General features: G+C 39.1%; 1 long non-coding RNA gene across 1 annotated transcript; it reads right to left on the minus strand.

Annotated features, from left to right (window-relative positions):
* Positions 1 to 1,217: 1,217 nt before the first annotated feature.
* On the minus strand, positions 1,218 to 11,029 carry LOC128315430 (uncharacterized). The gene is made up of 3 exons (XR_008298176.1): positions 10,874 to 11,029; positions 5,699 to 5,896; positions 1,218 to 1,407 (listed from the first exon to the last, which is right to left on the minus strand). It is a non-coding gene; the product is annotated as an uncharacterized LOC128315430 (long non-coding RNA).
* Positions 11,030 to 20,351: the final 9,322 nt, after the last annotated feature.

The following is a 20,351-nucleotide window of genomic DNA, read 5'->3' on the forward strand; positions in this document are numbered from 1 at the left end:
ATTTTGAGAGAGAGTGAGCAGGGAAGGGGCAGAGAGAGAGGGAGAGAGAGAATCCCAAGTAGGCTCCAGGTAGCATGGAGCCCAATGTGGGGCTCAGACTCACAAACCATGAGATCATAACCTGAGCTGGGACCAGGAATCAGGTGCTTAGCCAACTGAGCACCCAGGTGCTCTGTGTACTCTGGTTTTAGAGACTTCACTTCAAACTTCAGCACTGCCACTTTTTAACTGGGTGAACTTGGCAAGATTCTGGGCCTGTTTCTTCATCTATAAAATAAGAATAATAATAGTATCCACATTTTAGAGTTGTTTGTGTGAGGATTAAATAATTAATACATATACTGTGCTTTGGTTATCAGGATATGGTAAATACTCTACAAATATGACTAATTATTATTTGAGTTAAATCATAATTATAGCAGGACATGATTCCTAAGTGAAATTATTATCTGAGATCGCTCTAGGGGTGTGAGGATTACAAATTTTGTCTGTACTTTTTACCTAATGAATTTTTAAGAAGTGGAGCACCTTGGGGCATTCCCACTGACGAATGACTCCTACACACAGGCAGAGCACAATTTCCCTAGAACGTTGTGACTAGTCTTCCAGATCGGATGCCACTCAGAGGAACACCTTGCACGTTTCAAAAAAGTAACTTCCTTAATGCACATCTGCTTGGTTTTCCTTCCTCTCTCTCCTCTTTGTTTCCTTTTTCTAATTCTACTTTAAACCTCTTGAGCATACTAACGAGATTGAGAAAATTTCCCCAGTCCCCTTTTTAACTGCAACATGATTCAGCTTATCTCTGATCATTCTTTTATTCTATTATTCTGGATACATGGGTTTTCTTTCATTCTGGATACATGGATTTTCTTGACCTTTTTAGGGACAGAGTTCTATGTGCTTGTCCTATGTTACTTACTGTGATACCAGAAATAGACTATGATGCCTATAGTATTGCCTTTTTTCCCCCTAAAGCCACACATTAAGGGCATTTTTTGTATACTTAATACCTTCGGTATAACTTCTTGTGGTTTATTAATCTCAAGCTTGGATTCAGAGGGAGAATAATTCTCATAAGAAGATTAGTTAGATGCTGAGAGAATATTTTCAAAACCACAAAGCAATTCAGAGGTAAAATTGGTATTTGATTTTTAAGATTTTAATGCATTGAATTTCATGTGAAAACAAAATATCAGCAAGTACAAGATAGCCTAGTTATTTTACGGTGAAATTAAAATTCATATGTTATCAGAAATTTCATTGTCCTTCTGCACTCTGTGACAGATATTAGCTGAGGTTTCTGTGATGCAGTTGCATGTGGTAAGAAGTAATAAGAAGAAATGTGATGCGTAATGGCAGATGACTTTGTTTTGTTGTATTCTCTTCTAGAAAGGTGGTAGAGATCTTAATGGGAGAGAGAAACAAAAAATATTTTATTTTAATTTTTCAATTTGAGTATAGTTGACACACAATGTTACATTAGTTTCAGGTGTACAACAGCAATTTGACTCTATATTATGCTATGCTCACTACAAGTGTAGCTATCATGTGTTGCCATACAATGGTATTACATCATCAACTATATACTCTATGCTGTGCCTTTTATTCCCATGACTTATTCATTCCATAACTACAAGGCTGTATTTCCCACACCACTTCACCCATTTTGCCCTTCCTTCCTCCCTCCTCCCCTCTGGTAACCATCAGGTCATTCTCAATATTTATAGGTCTGATTCTGCTTTTTGTTTTTTTAGTCACTTGTTTTGTTTTTTAGATTCTACAAATGAGTGAAATCATGTGATATTTGTCTTTCTCAGTTTGACTTATTTCACTCAGTATAATGTTCTCTAGGTCCATCCACATTGTTGCAAATGGTAAGATCTCATCCTTTTTTATAGCTTTGTAATATTCTTCTCTGTGTGTGTATGTGTGTGTGTATTCACCACATCTTCCTCATCCATTTATTTATCAATGGACAATAAGGTTGCTTCCATATTTTTACTATTGTAAATAATGCTGCAATAAACAAAGAGGTTCATGTATCTTTTTGAATTAGTGTTTTCATTATCTTTGGGTAAATACCTAGTAGTGGAATTATTGGATCATATGGTATCTATATTTTTAATTTTTTGAGGAGCCTATAACCGAATCTTTATCAAAATACCAACACATTTTTCACAGAACTAGAACATATAATACTAAAATTTGTATAGAACTGCAGAAGACTCCAAACAGCCAAAGCAATATATTGAGAAAGAAGAAAAAGGTGGAGGTATTACAACTCAAGATTCCAAGGTATATGACAAAGCTGTTGTAATCAAAACACTATGGTACTGGCACAAAAACTAAACACACAAATCAATGGAATAGAATAGAGAGCTCAGAAATAAACTAATGTATATATGGTCAGTTAAGCTATGACAAAAAAGGCAAGAATACAGAAAATACAGAAAATAAGTGTTAAAAAATAATTGTTTCTAGAAATATGAAAAGGTACCAAGAATTAGAGGATAATATGGAATTACTCTTAATGTTGTTAAGGATTATGGTGGCTTCTGATGTCATTGTGTAATGAAATAGAAGGAGGGCACCTGGGTGGCTCAGCAGGTTAAGCAGCCAATTTTGACTCACTGTTTGTGAGTTCGAGCCCCATACCAGGCTCAGTGCTGACAGCTCAGAGCCTGGAACCTGCTTTGAATTCTGTGTTTCCCTTTCTTCTGCCCCTTCCCTGCTCACACTGTCTCACTCTCTCTCTTAAAAATAAGTAAACATTAAAAACAACTTAAAAATGAAATAGGAGAAAAATGTCATGTCTAAATACCTAATACCAAAAATATTTTAGCAAAACTAAAATAAAGAGATAAGAACAAAGATGGACGACTCACACTACTTGATTTTAAGAATTACTATATCAATAGCTACACTCAAGAAAATAGTGTGGTATTGGCCTGAAGATAGACAAAAAGATCAATGAATTAGAATAGAGACTCCAGAAATAGACCTAACAAATATGGTCAATTGACTATTGACAAAGATACATAAACAGTTTGAGAAAGGAGAGTCTTTTCAACAAACAGTGTTGGGATAACTGTGCATCCATATGCCAAAAGATGAGCCTCAATGCACACCTCATACCTATACCAAAGATAACTCAAAATGGATCATAAACTTACAGGTAAAACATAAAGGATCCTTTAATACGTAGAATCAAAACTACTACAGCTGCCTCCCTCTCTAACTTTTTTTTCCTTCCCCTCCCCCATGGTCTTCTGTTAAGTTTCTCAGGATCCACATAAGAGTGAAAACATATGGTATCTGTCTTTCTCTGTATGACTTATTTCACTTAGCATAACACTCTCCAGTTCCATCCATGTTGCTACAAAAGGCCAGATTTCATTCTTTCTCATTGCCATGTAGTATTCCACTGTGTATATAAACCACAATTTCTTTATCCATTCATCAGTTGGTGGACATTTAGTCTCTTTCCATAATTTGGCTATTGTTGAAAGTGCTGCTATAAACATTGGGGTAAAAGTGCCCCTATGCATCAACCATAAGAGACTCTTAAACACTGAGAATAAACTGAGGGTTTATGGGGGGTGGGAGGGATAGAAGGGTGGGTGACGGGCATTGAGGAGGACATCTGTTGGGATGAGCTCTGGGTGTTATATGGGAACCAATTTGACAATAAATTTCGTATTAAAAAACAAAAACTTCTAGTTATCCCTGAGTTCATGGGCCAACCAAAAAAAAAAAAAAAAACAAACTAATACAGCTGAAAGTAGGTTGTGTTTTTTCAATTTATTTCACTGCTTAATAGCTTATTGGACAAAGAAGAGGAAGTATATTAATCAATAGCAAGGGAGGATGAAGTGGTATGTTTCAAAATGGTCCATTTAAGTTATCTAGATAGACCATCCTGTTGCCAGTTCCTTTGTTGGAATCCTATCTGAGGTTACAATGGGTAGGAATTTTCATCAATGTGAGCCACCCTGATTATTCCTCAACATATCAAAACACAATAGAATAGTAGCAGGCTGCAATAAATAAACAAATCAATGAAAAATAGAATAAAATATAAGTGGTTAAAATTCTTAACATAAAAGTCTCCTAAAAGTCAATATAAAAAGCAAAAACAACTCAATTTCAACAAATGGATCCTCAGCAAAGGATATGAGTAAGCAATTCACAGAACTGCAAATGGCTAATATGCATTTTAAAAGGTTCTCAGTTTCCTGATGATCAGGTATATGTAACTCTAATTATAAGGTAGCATTTCCACTTACCAGATGAATGAAAATTAAAGATTGCTAGTATCCACTTTTCAAGCATGATCTGAAGACCTTTTGCATCAGAATCATTTGGTGGGTTTATTTAAAAGGCAATCCCCAAAACTTGGAAACAACCTAGATGTCCTTTAATGGTTGAATGAACTATGGCACACCTACACCATGGATTACTGCTTAGCAATGAAAAGGAGAAACTATTGATATAGGCAACTACTTGGATGAATTGAATGGGCATTATTCCAAGTGAAAGAAGCCAGTCTCAAAAGGTTACATACAAAATTAGTCTAGGCTTGAAAAGAAAAAATCAATTTTGAGAGAGAAAAGATTGGTGTTCACCAGGGATTTGAGATGGTGTTAGGGTGCAACTATAACTTGATAGCATGAGGAAACATGTTAGGGTAATGAGACTCTTTTGTATTCTGATTGTTACACCATCAGGTGGTTATGCAAATCTACTACCTGTGTTAAAAGTCACAGAACTGCATACTCCACCTCCTCAAAAGTCACTTACTGTGTGAAAATTAAAACTAACAAACAAACAAACAAAACACATATATGGAGCCCACCTCAGACAACAATCAAAATCTCTGGGCAGGTGCAGTTCAGCCAGTGGCCACTCCTAACAAGCTCCCAGTGATTCTTCTGGATACTAGGTTTTAAGAAACACTGGCCTGTCATAATTTTTTATATGAGTTTAAATTTGTACAACATTCTGGAGGATCATTAGGAATATATAACAAAATATAGAAGGTGTATACACTTTTTCTCAGCAATCAACTTGTAGAAATATATCATAGGGATACAGTCACAGAAGTTTGCAAAAACATGTACAAACATGAACACCAGCAGCAATGAAGCAGTGAAAATTAGGAACAACTTAGATTTCCATCAAGAGCAAACAATTAAATAAATTATGTTTTAGCTATATTGTCTATTTGTAAGCACATAATGGAGGAGAATACACCTATAATTTTATGTACTTATTTACATTCTGATGTATCTGGAAGGGACCCTTCAGGCTGTTAGTGAACATGATACAGCTTTAGGTAGTGGCTTTACCCTCACCATCCTGTCCTCTAAAAAAAGGAGAATGAGGGGCGACTGGGTGGCTCAGTCGGTTGAGCGTCCGACTTCAGCTCAGGTCACGATCTCGTGGTCCGTGAGTTCGAGCCCCGCATTGGGCTCTGGGCTGATGGCTCGGAGCCTGGAGCCTGCTTCTGATTCTGTGTCTCCCTCTCTGCCCCTCCCCCATTCATGCTCTGTCTCTCTCTCTGTCTCAAAAATAAATAAACGTTAAAAAAAATTAAAAAAAAAAAGGAGAATGAATTGCTTCCATTTAAACAAATAGGGATCTCTCTCATACAAATCTAGCTATGGCATTGGTGCTTCAGTGATAGAATTCTCACCTCCCAAATCCAGATATGCAGTTCCTCCTGAGGAATAAGGCCTGTCATCCACAGCCTGGCCAAGCAGCCAGCGTAGGCACATATACTCTGGGCTTTCTCTCTACCACACTGGAAATCTTAAAGTTTGACTTACATAATAAGCTTTGGGAAGAGGTAGAGAGTCCTTCAAATTCTGTGCTTTTTTTAATGTATGTGTACCTGTGTGAATTAAAATTGATATGAAAATTCTAATAGAGACATATAAATTAAATTAAATTAAATTAAATTATGTTTTCATTATTGTTATTATTCTTGGGCATCTTCTCTATGCCTGGGGCTTTACACATATTGTGTCTAATTCTCACACTAGCCTTTATGGTGGATTTTATCAGCCCTCTATGTAGATGAAAAAACTACAGCACTGGGAGGTTAAGTTTCTTGCCCAAGTCTCCCTGCTCCCTCCTCACTCAGGAAAAGGCAAAGGCCCTTCTCTTTTGTCCCCTAGGCTCTGCTTGCCTTTCCAAGTAACACTGTTCTAAATTGATAAGCCAAAAATTCACCCAATATATATTTCCATCTTTTCACATTAATTAAACACATTTTTATTGAATGTATATTCTGTAACAGAAAGCAATCTGTTCATATACTATTTAAATATTTGAAATGAACAGCATCCATTCAGTTTTCTGGACGTCCTTTGTGATGTCTCCTAGCTGGCGGCATGAGAATTCTGTTGCTTGTCTACAGGTCTCATCCTTCTGATTTGGTTATCTTGTCTACAGGTCTCATCTTTCTGATTGGGTCATCTCTATTCTGATGGGTCAGTTTCCTTGCTTATCAGTTGTTGAATATTTGAATATCACTCCTGGTTACATGACTTTTGCTTTATATCTATTCCATGATATTCATAACATCTTCCTCTCCTTTTATCATTATTGCTAAGCTGTTGTGCCTTCAAAGTGTGACTCTTGTTTCTTCTGTCTGAATTTGCCTTCTTTTCTACTCCTTTGACATACTTAATGACCGTTCAAGCTTCTGGGCTCAATTCAAGTCCCATCCTTCTGAAAGTCTTTCCTGCCCAACACAGTCCACTCCCTTCGGAGTCTTGTAGTTCCCTGTTCTCCCCTCTATCATGGGCTATCATACGATTGCTGTGAGTTTCTTGTGTGTGTGTGTGTGTTCATATCATCATATCTTCCATACAGAGCAAAATTCCAGTTACACGCTATGTGCCTGATGCATGTTTCTTGACCCAGCTGGAGATATGCCAGATGAATGGCACTTACAACTGACTGAGCAGATGGGAACAACTCTGATTTAGTGGACATCAGAGCCTAGACTCCAAGACACCTTCTCTCACCAAGTATTTGGAGGAGTGGCCACACTTACACCAGAAGGAAATGAAGAATGGTCCTGGAAAGTCTCTCATAGTTTCACTACATTCTGGTGCCTCACTGGTCCCTGATTGTGGCATAATTTCAACCTTGCCTGTGAATTTGTTTCAGACAAATCAGGAGTCTAGCCTCCATCCCTATCTTAATGCTCTAACACCCCTTGCCCTCACTACTTCAGGTACTACTTAATATTCAACTACTTATTCAAATCTAGAATCAGAAATTTTGGCTATGTTGTGAGATTGTTATTTTTACCCCAAATACATTTCTGGGATCCACAAAAGCCCATAAAAAAGTAGCTAGAAAAACCATAGCCTTAGCAAGCTGGTTCCCCTAGTGCCCTTCATTATCATTTAAGGAAACAGACCTTTTTCCACTCTGCCTATCTCTTCTCCCATCCACTCCCTAACATCAGTTTTGCATTCCCAGTTTCCCTCAAGGAATTTTCTGAAATTAAATATTATCTCATTGTCTCCAACTCAATATGTCTTCCCTCTCAAAACACAACCCCTACTTACTGTCTCCAGTCTCTTGTCTTCCTGGCTTGAACCTTTGGCATAATTTTTGACTCACCATCCCCCGAGTCTTCCTTCCTTCATATGTGATTAGTCATCAAGTCACAGTATTGATGAGAAGCTTCCTTCATGGCAACTCTTAGATCTGCTCTTTCCTTTCTCATTTGCTTGGCCACTGGCAATTGTAGGTTCCTCTTAACTCATGCATTTTCTAACTAGTCATGTCCACTGGCAAGACAGAGCTCAGATATCACCTTCAGAAATGTTTCATTATTTTATGATCCTCTGGATTCGCCTATGTATACTTCATTAAATATCTGCATGTATCCTTGCCTATGAACTCCTCAGGGCAGGGTCCTTTTTCAATTTCTCCTATGATCCCAGTACCTGGCACATGGTGGGTGGTCAGTGAATGCTTGTAGAATGGATGTGTACTTGTAGGAAGTGGGGGGGGGGTTAGATGGAGGGAGGGATTATTCCATTAGGATACTCATTGATGTCCTTGTTTCATGTTTTGATTCCAGTTGAACCTAAGAGTTCCCAACTTTTGGGGGATCTGATATAATTTACAGAATCCCTCCTCAAAAGGATAAATAAATCCACAAAATGATGGCTATAATTTCAGGATCATAGACTTCCTGGGCCCTATCCATAATCTATAAGAAAGGAAGCCCTGGTCTATCCTTGCACCCAACTGGGAATATTACTGTCAAATTAATCTCTCTGAAATATGTTAAGAATATATATCAGAAATGTACTATTGAGTAGAGCAAGTCTAAATTTTTGGCTTGGAACTCATGGTTCTCTGCTAATTGACTATGTTTTGTGCATCCATATGTATTTCCTCCTATCCCCAATATTTAATCAGGCCATTGACACCAGAGAGAGGTGTGTCAAGCTCAGAAGTAACTGCTACTGTCACAAAACTTTTCTGAACAGAATGGCCACCAATGATTTCTTGATGTGTTGTCACACACTGTTTCCCAGGGCCCTAGTTGCCTATGGGCTGGCAAGAGACCTGTAGGGAGGCCTGCACAAGAACTTACCTTTGTCAATCAACTTTCTTTCTCCCTGAAACTCATATGCTGTTTCCTTTATTCACAATGTGGCTCTTAGCTGAGGCCAATTTTATTCCCAGGGGACATGTAACAATGTCTGAAGATAGTTTTGGTTGTCACAACTGGGGAGTGGGTGCTACTGGCGTCTAGAGGGTAGAGACCAGGAATAATCCCTCACATTCTACAATGCACAGCACAGACCCCACAGCAAAGAACTTTCTAGCCCCTAATATTGATAAATCTGAGGTTGAGAAGCTCTGGTATGCAGGGATCTCTACATCAGTAGTCAGTCCTCAAATTCTTCTTCAAGTCCCACTGTCTCAGAAAAACTTTTCCAGGTCCCCTCTAGTCTGCCAGATCTTTCCTTTCTTTAAATTCTGTCATTCTTAACATCTTTCCCCACCTCCAACATACAAATTAGGACTTGACACTTAAACAGATGTCACCAAATCTTGCATTTGTTTTATTCCATATTCTCAGTTAGGTTATAAGATCATTAAGGAAAGTGATATTTATTTTTCTATAGGCCTAAGCCCAAGGCAAATGTGTAATAAATACTTGTTGACTTAAGTTGTTCCCTTACTCATAGAATGAAATAAAAATGTGCTTAAATACTCCTCATAAGGATTTCAGGATAGGGAAGCAGAGGAATCTTGTTTAAATGTAAAAGGGAAGTTCTAGAATTTCCACAGAATTTAAACTCTTCTTATTCTGAGGAATATACCTGGAAGTGGAACTCAAGTATAAGCTAAAGTCACACTCTCCTCTGAAGTTTAAATAAAATATGGCTGAACCTCTCAGCAAGAACCAGAGACCTTTTGGTATCTTATGTGTTCAGAAGTCATATATGCCTCCACACATCTGCTCTACTAAGACTCCTCCTTGCCTTTCACCTCCCATGGCCAAATTCTCCTTCCTATCCTGGGCAGGCTCTGACTTGACAGTTCCTTTTGCCCAGTGTCCCCTAAAATCTCCTACATAAGGCATTTATATGTCTTTAAGTCTTTAGAGAGGGTTGGAAATACAGACCTAAAAATCAAATAGTAGGCAGCCCTATTTTTTGACAGCTCTATTTTTAAAAATCTTTCATCAACCCCAGTCTAAGAATTTCTCATAGACCTGCCTGCCTTTTGCTCCAGACCTCAATCTTCTGCTATGTAGCTCTGCACCTTCTCTGTCTTCCTTCTTTTTCCTCAACTCCTTCCTAGCCCCCACTCTTAAATTCCTATGAGCTACTTTTGCAGAGCAACCACAAATTACTGAAGCTTTACTTTCCCCATCCCAAGCAATCTAGGATGGTCTTACCCTAACAAAGATTGTCTTCTCCCTAAAACAAAACAAAACAAAACAAAACAAAACAAAACAAAACAAAACAAAACTCTCAGTGTCTTGTGTTCATTATACTCCACAAAGACAGAGCTCCGAGTTCTGGTGAAGAGAAATATCAGCCATGAAGGGAAATGCTTCAGGAGAGACAAGTAATAGAGCTCTGCAAAAGAAGAAAGTGTGGCACAGGTATGAATTAGACCTGAAGAGCGAGGAAAGTTCTGTTAAGGCTGTCATGGCTTAGTTATATGTCAGCCACCTGTTTTTATTTCTAACCAAATCTTGGAGGGCTGGGGACACTGTTAAACCACCTATGTGGCAGGGTCAGCCATCAAGCTGGTGTGAGTCCCTCTGAGGATGAGAATGAGGCCAGCACTACACAAAGCAGTGTTCCCTGGGGATGACAAAATGCCTTGTTTTGGCACGAAAGAAAAGCACAGACACATCATTTGGGTAGCATTCACTTTTGCTAATACATATACAGTACTATAAAGTTAATAAATCTTGTTTTGTAAGTGATATAAGCTCATTATAAAAAATATAGGTGATGAAACTCATTCTTATTTTCACCATGAGAAATAATTTCTGAATATTTTAGTGTATTTCCTGGTCTCGCTGTGATAAATAGTTTCTGAATATTTTAGTGTATTTACTGGTCTAATGGGGGTCTTAAGGAAATAAGGGATTTTCATCTCTAAGGAAATGCTTGGGTCAGTTTTACCACAGAAAAAAGACTCTTATTTTACAGGGCCAGAACTGGATATCAAAAATTTCATCTTGACCTACTCCTAGAAGTGTCATGACCCATTCTTTAAGTTAATGTGTGTATCCCCTAGGAAACTCAGAGGATTTCCTACTCACCTTTCCCCTTAAAGTTAATTTAGTTGTTCAATAAGTACTTACTGAATGTCCAGTGTCATTACCAGACACTGTTCTAGGCAGTGGGGATACATCACAGAACAAGACAGACATAAATCTCTTCTCATGGAGCTCTTCCTTGTGGGAGGAGATAGCAAGGAGATGAGCAACACTCTTCAATTCTCTAGGTTCCAATCTTCTCTCTGGTCAAATAAATTGAGGAGGTTGGACCAGAAATTAAACATCTTCAGACCATGGGAAAATCATTTGAAATGCCTGTCTTAAATGGGAACATTTTGTTAAGGTTCCTTTTTTAATCTTTTAAAATTCTAATGAGTTCTGTATTTTATTTCCTGATATGTCCAAGTGTTTTCAAATATAAAAACAATGTTTGAAGTGATTTATCATGGAGTAAAACTGATGCTCTGTGAAAATGTGCCTTGATTATGCAGTGACTACACACCTGCCCAGAAAGGCACTCCACCTTGAGAAGCAAGAATCTTCCCACTCTGATACAACATGGCAATAATTTCTAATGATATTTTTCTTGACAGCCAGTGAAGTAGGCAATATATCCAGACACTTGGTGCCTGAACTGTGCAGAAGAAACCACTAAGTGGGAATAAATTTTCAGAAAAAGGAAGTTAAAGACAAACTTCCTAGTTGTACTTCAGATAGGCCCTGAGGTGAGCTCTGTTGCTTCAATCCTTGACACATTAAATTATTTAATGCGTGTTTTGCAGCTCCTCAACTCTTTTCATGACCTAAGGTAATCCTCACAGTTAGTTTGAGATAGATAGCTTTGCTCCTGTTTTATAGATCTAAAAATACAATCAAAGAGGTAGGGTAACTTGCTCAAGGTCACACAAATAGAATATTCAAACAATGTCTCCTAATACCAAACTGTATGGTTCTTCCCTGTCTTATATATACTCTCTCTATGGAACCTAAAATTTCTTATTGCTTTTCTTATGAAGAGTACAGGCATACTAGAAGAGTACAGAGTGGCTTTGTGTTTTGTTCGTTATTAGGTAGCAATGAAATTAAGCAAGGTAGCTAGTTGAAACCAAAGGTCAACTGGGAACCAGCCCTCCACTGACCGCATCTTCCTTTGGGTAGTTTTATTGCCTCTAGATGAGCAGCAAGAGTCTATTGAGAGTTTCACAAAAATTTCTTGGTGTCTCCTGTGCAGTAGGTTCTGTGTTTCTGTGTCTCCTAGCCCCCCATATTCAGCCCCAGGCTGCCATCTGGCTAGTTTGAGTTGACCTGGCCCATACCCTGAGCCTTTTCAAATAGCCAGGATATGTAAATTCTTCTGGGAGTCCCCTAGGAAGAAGAAAAGTTTCTTCTTAGAAGAACTTCTTTAGAAGCTGAGTTCTAAAGAAATCAAAGTGCTCTTGATAAGGTGAGGGCTTTTCTCTGCTTCATCCCATAGCTGCTGGGGCAAGGTTGGGGACATGCCACAGTGTCTCCATCTGGGAGGTTTGGTAGGACACTTACAACATTCTCTTCCTTCTGCCTTCCCCCTCCTAGGCAGAAGCAGCTTCAGTTTCCTAATTTGTAAAGTGGGAATAATAATAAACCACATCAAAGTTGTTTTCATTTGAGTTTAGAGAATTCAGCCTCGATCATTATCTTTAGCTCTATTCTTTTCTACTCATGTAGAAATCTGAATCAACAGTTCTCAGAATAATTCAGGTTTGGGTGTGTGTGGTAGGGAAGGGGTTTGGGGAGCTGTTCAATGGTTTAGAATTTTGCAAAAGGTTGGAGCTGTCACATCGATTGTCAATAGAGGTGTGTGAGAAGCTCAACCACAGAACTGTCCTGGGAGGGCAGGGATGGGTGAGGTTATGCCCATGACTCTGTTTACCAGAGAGGTGAGAACAAGATGTACAGGGACCATGGACTCGGGAACACAAGAAAAGAAGAAGAGAGGGTAGGAATTTTTCTTTGGCTCATAAAGGAGCCTGTCTATGTGAAAGGGGAAATTACAAAGTTGACCACTGTGTAAATAGCTACATTGCATACCAATTTTCAAATACTGTTGAGATCAGTAAAAAGAGAAAGGGAAGAAGACCATATATGTCATGAAACCAAGCCATAAATAATGAAAGTACCAGTTACTCCCTAGTCAGTTTCTAACTGACTTTTTATTAGAGAAAGCAGGTATAAGCAAAAACAGCAAAACCAAAACAGCAGTTATTTTGTGTGAATAATAATCTAACATTATAGGATATTTCTACATTGATATCTATGAAGGGCCAAGTGTCAGCTGAGGTCTCCCTATCTTTGAAATTGAAATTTGTTTAATAGCTTTGTCTCTTTACATTTTGTGGGAAGTCCAGTAGCCCCTCAAATGCCTTTGTCTCTCAGGATGCAGGGACTGTCCTGGCCACTGCTGGCTCCAACACCAGTACTTTCTGAGCTCACACTCTCCCTTGGGTCTCAGTTCTCACACTGTTTTCATTACTCTCCATTACACAGATCTGAATGTGGAACTGATCCCTTTTGTGTGGATCCCATACTCCAACACCATTGCCCAAGGTATTAGGTGTGTGGCAAAATATTGCAGGTTCAGTGTAAGAGGGACTAGCAGTAGATATGTTCACACACCAAAATACATGCTTTCTCTACCCTTCCCACCAGCCTATTTCACTATCAGGCTATCATCTTTTGCAGAGTTCCTCTCCCCCACCTCTCCACTCTGTGTCCCACTGACTCACCTGCCCCCCAATTTCCTCCCCATTAGCCCCTTCCTCAGTCTCCCACTCCCTACTCAACTCAGACCTTCCCTTTGTTCATCAAAAACTCAAAAATGTCCCTGATGAAATTAATGTTTTTGTCCTTTAGCAACATTGAAAGATTTACAGATCCTTTGAAAACTTAGTCTTTTCCTTTTCTCTCTCCTTCATCTTTGTGAGAGAAGGCTCTCTCACAAACACAATGTATAGAAATTTTCTCATTGATATGAATTGTGTGTCCTCTACCTAGAATGCAGAACATGAAAAACAATAGTTTTGAGTAACCAATTTTTTTGCTTCTTCAGTAAGCAAAAATGAATACAACTTAATAATGCAGGAACATATCATTTGTTCCTGAAGCAACACTTGTATGCCTTCTTCATGTTAATACAATGTGAAGGCCTTTGCTCATTCTGTCTTCTCAACCCCAGCCCTTTCCTTCCTACAGCTGCCTTTTCCCTCCCATCCTATCACAGTTATCATCCTCCTACTCCTTCTTCTTCCATCCATTGGAATCCCATTCTGCCAACTCCCAGGTTACCTGGCCTCCTGTGCTGGTCCTGTTTATTTTCTTTATACTCTATTTAACTATTTCATACATCTTTGTCTTCTCTTTTTGATTTTGGATGAATGGATGTCTTAAGCCTTCAGGAATTTTAAACCTGAATTAAATTAAATTAAATTAAATTAATTAAATTAATTAATTAAAACCTGCGGTCACCTACAAATATATACACCAGCAGTGATGTGCTCTTGGGTAAATGACCCAAATAGTTCCAGTGTCAAGTTCCCCACCTGAAAAATGGAAATGAAAATAATAATTTTCTCATAAGTGATGCTATAGGGATTGAGATTATGTTTCAAAGAGTTAAGCATAGTGTTGATACACGGAAAGTTCTCACTAAATGTTAGCTTTTATTATGCTGTGCTGATGATCAAGATGGAAGTCATGGGCTGGGCCAAGAGGATGAAGAAAAATTGACTGAATCAGTAAAATAACTGATGGGTCAAGTAAGGAGAAACACATCAGGTCAGGCAGTTATCTGAATTGTAGATCAGAAAGAAGCCTGGTTGTTAGCTTGAATTTTCAGCTTTTCAGCCTGTGATGGCATGTTTTACAGACCATATGGTTTCTTGGAAGGTTTCTAGCCACCAGGAGGAGCACAGTGCATCTCCCCCCCACCCACCACCCCCTACAAAGACCAGTCTTGGACAACAGTTAGAATAGAAAGTGATGACAATGCTCATTTCTCTGGCCAACTGGAATGGAAGGGGGATTCTCCCATGGATTATTGTAATTTCCCAAATTAGAAACTTGACCAAGTAGCCAGAAGGTTTGAAAGGAACCTCTGCTTGTCAACCCATGGCAACGTGGTTGGGTTTCAGACAGAGTATCATTATGAGCTTCTGCTGTAGCACAGGCTGGCATGTAGCTCCTGTCCTGACTCAAGGAACCACTCAGAAACTTCTGACTCACCAGGACCTCTTCCTGCAGCTTCTCTGTAGAGTTCCCCTCCCCCCAAGGGCTAACCAATGATAAAACTCATAACCAACAGTTTCTAAAATGTCCTTGTACATGTAGGTGGTAATTGATGTACTATTATGTCATCACATCAGCCCTATGAGGTGCATACATCTGTTATCCCCTTTTTACAGAGGAAGAGACCAGGCTGCAATCTGTAACTTGCCCAAGATCATATTTTGCAGGTAGCAAAGTGCGAACCCAATCTTCACAGCTCCAAAGTCCACATTCTTAACACTTGGATAATGAAGAATGAGTAGATCTCAGCCCACATAACTTAGGGTTAGGATAAGTATTATAGTAAACAGATTAATGCCTATCTGGTATGATTGGAAAGGTAGAAAATAGCTGTGTATTTAAAATAATCAAGCAATAGACATCATACATATTTCCTAAAATTCCTATATTGCTCATTTCTTTTTCTTAGTATTTATTTATTTTTGGGAGGGAGAGACAGAGTGTGAGTGGGGGAGGGGCAGAGAGAGAGGGAGACACAGAATCCAAAGCAGGCTCCAGGTTCTGAGCTGTCAGTGCAGAGCCCGATGTGGAGCTCCAACCCACGAGCCATATCATTACCTGAGCTGAAGTTGGAGGCTTAATCGACTGAGCCACCCAGGCACCCCTTTTTTTAGTTAAAAAAAACCTTGATGTTCATTTCTTTAGATCAACACCTTAAGACTATGCAAGCATTATCTGCTAGGGAAGGAAATCTATTAAATATGTACCATGTATTAGGTAACTGTGCCACGACTCCCAGGTGATTCTTGAGCACATTAAAGTTTGAGAATCTCTGCCCTAGGGGATGTGTTTATTCTTCCTGTTTCAATAATCACTCCTTGTAAATGACCCAAAACTCTCTCTGTTCTCATTCCTGAGCTCAACACTCACTCTTCCTCTGGTACTCAACAGCCTCAAAAGTAAACATTTTTAAATCCAGACCACATCCTCTCTGACTTATCCATTCACCATGGATGGTGCACTATCTCTGCATCACCTAGGCCAGAAAACTCAGTTACCTCGGATTTTCCCTTCAATTTGAGATAACCATTTAAGTCCTATATATTCTGTCTTTGGAATGCTTATTGAAACAGCCTTCTTGTGCTCCAATCCTGTGGTTGTATCCTTATTCCAACACCTTTGTTCTTCACCATGCCCATGACCAGGGCCCAGCTAAGGGCCTGGACTGATAGGCTCCTCTCTGGCCCCCAGTCTCTTCCCAAAGCCACCCCTCTCTACACCACTACAGCTCTCATCACATCATTGCTATGAATGTACAAAGACTTTCCACACCCTCTATTAAAAAATTCCCTATCACTGAAAGCCATTTACAGTTTGGCTCTAGCCTATACCTCATACCATCTTCTCTCTACCCCCAGAGAAGTCCTGACTCTTCCTGCTCCTACCACAGCTCATGCAGTTCTCTCCTTTGGAATATTATTTTCCTTTTTTCCATATAAATACTCTTTAATTTTATTAAAACCCTCTCAAAGGCACACTTTCACCAGGGCCTTTGAAGGTCATTCTCATGCAGCTCTGTTCTAGGAAAGAACAGCAGACTTAGGGACAGGACATCTGAGCCTGAACCCAAACCTTCCACTTAGTAGCTGAGTGGTCACCAAGAAGCCAACACTACAAAATGGGATTCAAAAATGGAATGGTAGATGCTGATATGAAATCATGGGAATCAAGAAGACTTGGGGTCCAGATAGACATGTGTTTGAATTTCACCTCTGCCCATTGATAACTACATGGCCACCATTAGATTCTCTAGACTATAATTTGATTTTCTCATCTGCAAAAATGGGAACAGTAGTATCTTTTTGGAGGACTTTTGTGAGGATTAGAGTTAACAAATATAACTCTTTACAAATATATATAACAAATATAACAAATGTGCTTTGTACATGACTCTCAATGATGGTATTTATCATTGTGTGTGTATTTAATAGTGCTTCTCATCCTACAAAGCATCATACACATTTACTATGATTATCTCCATCAGCCCTTTGCACCTCCCTAAATGTTTTTATCATTATTTTCTATGTTTTCTACTTATTCTAAGGTCGTCCTTTCTCTTGACTAAACTTTGAGTTTCTTGGCCCAGGGATTGTTACACAGAAACATATCAGGAAATGTGGATATAGTTAAGTTCAAGGAGGAAGAAAGAGCCCCTAGGCAGTGTGGAGAGTGGGAGGATGTGTTTTTTAAGGCACTACAACAGGGACCTGTAGGGAAGCTGGAGGACAGTCTGAGAACTGCCGACACCTGAGGGGACAGAGTAGGTGAAGATCAAGTGTTTTGAGGATTTGCCAGTTTCACAATTTGTCTGGCTGGAGATGATAAGGGGCTGTGAACTGCCGTGCAGTGCAATGTGCATAATGGAAAAAGAACCTGCAGTCACCCAGGTTTAGGTTAAAATTTGGGTTCTGCTTTTAACTTCCTTTAGCTTCCTGAGCTTCAGTTCACCCATCCGTAAGTCCAAATGAGAATAATATTACTTACTCCAGAGGATTTTAGAGAAGATAAATTCTATGTGAAGTGCTTGGCATATAGTTGAGTGTGATAACTGAGAGATTTGAAGGAACATCGCCAAAGGGCAGGATTAGTCTAATTTTTAATCCCAAAGAAACTCCACCACATTACACCATATTTTTGGTTATAGGAAATCCCCCTCATGGTCCCTGCCCTCCCATGAGTTATTAACACAGATGCCAACTACTGGAAGTTATGTTCTAAATCATGTGTCATAGACACCTGCATTCAGGTCCCCACAAGATAGAGGGGTATTGGTGGGGAGGGAAGAAGGAATGCAGGGGACTCTGGCTGCCATCCATTCTTGTTAGAGCCCAAAGTGAACTGAGAAGTCCAACAGTGGTCAAATTATTCCTGAGTTAATGGTGAAGGAAGCCTCAAATTCATGCTTGTCTGACTTTAAAACCCAGGCTTTCCTTAAGGTCACATTTTCTCAAGGATGAAGAAGCCATAGGGCCAGTACTTGAGAAGCTTGCAGTCTATCACAGCTTTCAGAGAAGAAAGAAGCTAATTGATTGATATGATCAGAAGGAACACCATGTGCCCTTAGTGACCAACAATTAAAACCAAAAAAAGCACCTAAATTCTTTTTTAAAATTTTTAATGTTTACTTATTTTTGAGAGAGAGAGAGAGAGAGAGCGAGAGCATGAGCAGAGGAGGGATGGCAGGAAGAAAGGGAGACACAGAATCCGAAACAAGCTTCAGGGTCTAAGCTGTCAGCGAGCACGACACAGGGCTCGAAGTCATGAACTATGAAATCATGACCTGAACCAAAGTCAGAGGCTTAAATGACTGAGCCACCCAGGTGCCCCAAAACACATCTAAATTCTTATTGATCCACCCCCTCTTGCCAAATCTTGTTAGCTGAAGAGACCTCCTACCCTTTAATTCTCCCATCTAAGAAGAAGAACAGAACAAAGATCTGACAAAAATCTCTTCCTGTGTCAGTTTTTGGGCATGGGGAGAATGAAATGAGTAGGCGAGGATACAGTTCTCTGGATGTCTGAGTTATTTACAGAAAGCAGAGCAACTGGAGTCAAGGAGTTGCCATGAAATTTCTAAATCCCATCATACAAAGTAAGTGTGATGATGCTCTATGGTGTGGGAATCTGATATTATTAAAGGGAAATGCTCTTTTTTAGCCTCAGCAGGTATACTCAAGGGGGATTTCAACACCTTACTACTCTGAAGGGCTGGAAAGCAACCAGGAGAAACATCATGGATTCCCCTGGGGGGAGGTCCAGTGGAGGCTCACAATTTGATACTGATCTGTTGACATGAAATCAGATCTGCTGATTAGACACTGGCTTTCACCACTTAACATGTTTAATATCCTCATGGTGGCACCCAGTTACTTTCTGACAGATTTAACCCGACAGAAAATACCAGGTTCCAAGAAGGGACCTTTTGCTTTTAAATGGGCAGCATATAGAGTATTAGAACTGGAAGCAATCTTGAAGATTTAGTTATTCCAACCCTCCCCCTCATTTCAAACCTACAAAATAGATAAAAGGAACACCTAATATCCCCTTCATCCTAGATTGATTGATTATTAACATTTTACCATATTTTTACTCTTTCTCTCTCACAAACCATTTGTAACTTGAACAATCTTATCATGTCACCCCTAAAAGTTCTGCACATACTGCCTAAGAACCAGCACATTCTCTCACATAAACCACAATACTACCATCACACCCACAAAATTTAACATATAAATTGTTAAATGTATTTTAATTCAGAGAAGAATATGTTGAGAGAAAACTAAATTCATAGCTTAATTCCAGTTACTGAGAAATTTAACCTCATGTTTCTTCAGCCTGGTCGACTTGAATCAGCAAAGTTTTGATTTTGTGTTAATGAAAGTCTGTAGTTCTGCCTTGGCCTCCATCAATTCACCTCACCACCCTGCAGATGTTGAATTTTTCATATTGTAGGCACAGGGACTCTAAGACACAGACTCAGGTAAGGATGAATCCTTTCTCATTTAGAGGTTAGTTTCTAGGTTCCTCGGGTAAAGTCATGAAATAACATTAGACTAGCTTTGGAGAGGTCTGGAAACTGGAGGGAAGCAAGACAATTCTTGTTGATTTAAAAATATATATAAGTTATTTCCATTTTGTAGAAGCTTCTTGTTTTAAACCAAACACAGAGCAGAGCATCATGCAGACATATTTTCCACATCAATGTTGAGCACTTATCTGCTTTGTTTTCTGAGGTGACATTTCTAATTGAGGGTGCTAGTAATGCTTCTTCCAGTTTCCTGTAAGTGCCACTGTGGGTTCCACTTAGCTGGTTGTGTGAAACTACAACTGAGTGGTAAGGAGAGGCACAGTGATACCAAAGAGAGAGAGAGAGAGAGAGAGAGAGCAAGTAAATGAAAAGCACATCCAAATAGCTAAATTTGAAAAGGCCACAAAATGAAACAAGGGTTGGTCATTCAGTAAGAGAGAGAGACTAGCAACTTAAAAAAAAAATAACAAGTTGCCAAAGACACAAGGAAGTAATTTGCAACCTTTAGCAAGCATCCTTAGATGAAGACTTAGAACACTCCTAAGAGTTTCCTAAAAAAGATAGTGAATTTAGAATAATATCTTGCCTTTAAGGAGATGCTCAATCAAAGGATTGAGGAACATTTGAGAGTGGATGGCATGGTCAGCAGACAGTTTTGCCACTTGCTGCATCAAAGTCCTTAATTTCAGTTATTTAAATGCATCTATGGGGAGA

Source organism: Acinonyx jubatus, chromosome B2, assembly GCF_027475565.1.
Source record: "Acinonyx jubatus isolate Ajub_Pintada_27869175 chromosome B2, VMU_Ajub_asm_v1.0, whole genome shotgun sequence".
Taxonomy (NCBI): domain Eukaryota; kingdom Metazoa; phylum Chordata; class Mammalia; order Carnivora; family Felidae; genus Acinonyx; species Acinonyx jubatus.